Source organism: Elephas maximus, chromosome 4 (genome assembly GCF_024166365.1).
Source record: "Elephas maximus indicus isolate mEleMax1 chromosome 4, mEleMax1 primary haplotype, whole genome shotgun sequence".
Taxonomy (NCBI): Eukaryota; Metazoa; Chordata; class Mammalia; order Proboscidea; family Elephantidae; genus Elephas; species Elephas maximus.
In genome coordinates, this window is record NC_064822.1 from 150,045,281 (window position 1) to 150,047,849 (window position 2,569).

Here is a 2,569-nt window from a genome sequence, read left to right on the forward strand (position 1 = left end):
GGCTCTTAATTATACCCAGATCTCAAACAGATCTTAGTCCCCCTAACCAGCCAAGCCAGAGCACAGTTCCAGCCCAGTGTCCAGAAGTCAGAAAGGTCAAAGTTGTTTAAGCTAGTCAGTGAACACCTCTACGCCATGATTTGTCAGTGCTCATATTGATAGTGGTAAAGGAATCAAGAAGCCTGGGTTTTGGAACAGCACAAACATTATTTACCTAAGAAGCCATGATCAAAGCTCCTGTCTAAGGGAAATAACACAAAAATAAGTCATGAAGTCTGCCATACATTGCTGCTGAGATTATTTAGTCTAACTTTAAATTAAAGCAGTACAAAATGGCTTCTTCCATACAATAAGGACAAGCTTTGCTCTAATGTTTCCCAAAAGCCAATTATGTCTCCAGGTCCAGCCTCAGTTTACCAGGTTTTTAAAAAATATACCCTCCCTTTGTCAGAGACCCTGGTGGCATAGTGGTTAAGAGCTACGGCTGGTAACCAAAACGTTGGCAGTTCAAATCCAACAGGCGCTCACTGGAAATTCTATGGGGCAGTTCTATTCTGTCCTATAGGGCCTCTATGAGTCAGAATTGACTTGATGGCAATGAGTTTGGTTTTTTAGTTACGTCAGAGCCAAGGTAAAAGGGGCATGGGGGAGAAGGCATCCTCAATCCAAAGTTCCTAGAACCCAGTGGGTGTGAGCACATTCAAGTCATGGAGTTTGAGATTATGGGCCTGAGGTATTTGTTTCTTCTCTTCTATCACTAGGATATCCATCTTGGGCGGCTTGAAGGCCACTGGATCCTCAGCCATACGGGTGGCCTGCACATGGATAAATTCCAGTGGATACGATTTCTGAGCTCCTCTCTAGGCCTGGGTGGCAAAAGCCTCCCGAATCAGACTTCTGGAGAGATCTCAGTCCAAAGTGGCTCCATTTATTTAATGGGTTTCTGTCTTTATCCCCACTTCCAGAATCCATGGTGCTAGAATTAGGGGCAGGTAAGGCTGTCAAGGATTTCATTTTACTCACAATCAACACCCATGGAAGTAGCAGTCAAGAAATCAAAAGATGTATTGCACTGGGCAAATCTGCTGCAAAGGATCTCTTTAAAGTGTTGAAAAGCAAAGATGTCACCTAAAGACTAAGGTGCACCTGACCCAATTTTCAATCACATCATATGCATGCGAAAGCTGGCCAATGAACAAGGAAGACTGAAGAAGAATTGACGCTTTCGAATTGTGGCGTTAGTGAAGAATATTGAATATACCATGGACTGCCAAAAGAACAAACAAATCTGTCTTAGAAGTACAACCAGAATGCTCCTTGGAAGCAAGGATGGCGAAACTGTGTCTTACATACTTTGGACACTTTGTCAGGAGGGATTAGTGTCTGGAGAAGAATGTTATGCTTGGCAAAGTACAGTGTCAGCGGAAAAGAAGAAAACCCTCAACTGGATGGATTGACACAGTGGATACAACAATGGGCTCAAGCATGACAACGGTTGTGAGGATGGTGTAAGACCAGGCAGTGTTTCCTTCTGTGGTACATAGAGTTGCTATGAGTCAGAACTGATTTGATGGCACCTAACAACAACAACAAGGCTGTGGAAGAACCTGATGTGAACCAGCCTCTGGATTTCCGCTTAGAGGAAGTGTGCGTGGGGGTGGGTGTGCTGCTTGAGGTGAAATGGGCTGATGCAGGCTACTTCCCTCCTTTGTGATCTCTCTACTCTGCAGCTTTAGTTTGTGGAGTGCTTCTGTCACTTGAAGGTACTTGGTCTCCTTAGTGGCGAGGCCCTTATAGTGTGTAGCCAGCATATCTCAGGCCTGCTTGTTGCTCAAACCGCTGAATGCTCTCCTGGGTCTGTTCTATGATCAAAGAATTCATGATGACATGGGTGGCTTTGGCCTTCACCAGTGGGACCTCATCCATACTGTCAGTGGCAGATACACTGGTCTCTCCCACCTCCACCTTGGCGAAGTGTTCACACTTGTGCTCTGGAATCACTGGCTTCTGGGGGATGCTGTCCATGTCTGATGGAGAAGTCATGGTCCTTGAGGTCATCGTCATAGCTGAACGCCCGGCGGTACATCCAAATGCACCAGGACATCTTGCCTAGAGGCCCACTAGACTCAAGAGCTGTTCCTACACAGCAGGGCTCCCTGAGGCCCGAGCTTGGGCACTAAAGAGGCTCCAAGGACCCACATCTTCCCAGACGCTATGGTGCAGTCTGGACCCAAGCTCCCTAATTCATATTTTAAGTAATGATCATACCCAACCAAAACCAAACTCAGTGCCGTCGAGTCGATTCCGACTCATAGTGACCCTATAGGACAGAGTAGAACTGCCCCATAGAGTTCCCAAGGAGCGCCTGGCAGATTCAAACTGCCGACCCTTTGGTTAGCAACCATAGCACTTACCTGCTATGCCACCAGGGTTTCCAATGATCATAGACGTATTTAAGCCGATGTTGTGTATTCCAATGCCCCAAAGATATATTTTACACTTTAGAACATGTATAATTTAACCAAATGTAGCCAATATCTCATTTGACCCAGATATAAAATAGATCCAT

At 45.7% G+C, this 2,569-nt stretch overlaps 1 pseudogene; it reads right to left on the reverse strand.

Moving 5' to 3' along the window:
* Nucleotides 1-674: 674 nt before the first annotated feature.
* LOC126075849 (putative monooxygenase p33MONOX) lies at nt 675-2,125 on the reverse strand (annotated as a pseudogene).
* Nucleotides 2,126-2,569: the final 444 nt, after the last annotated feature.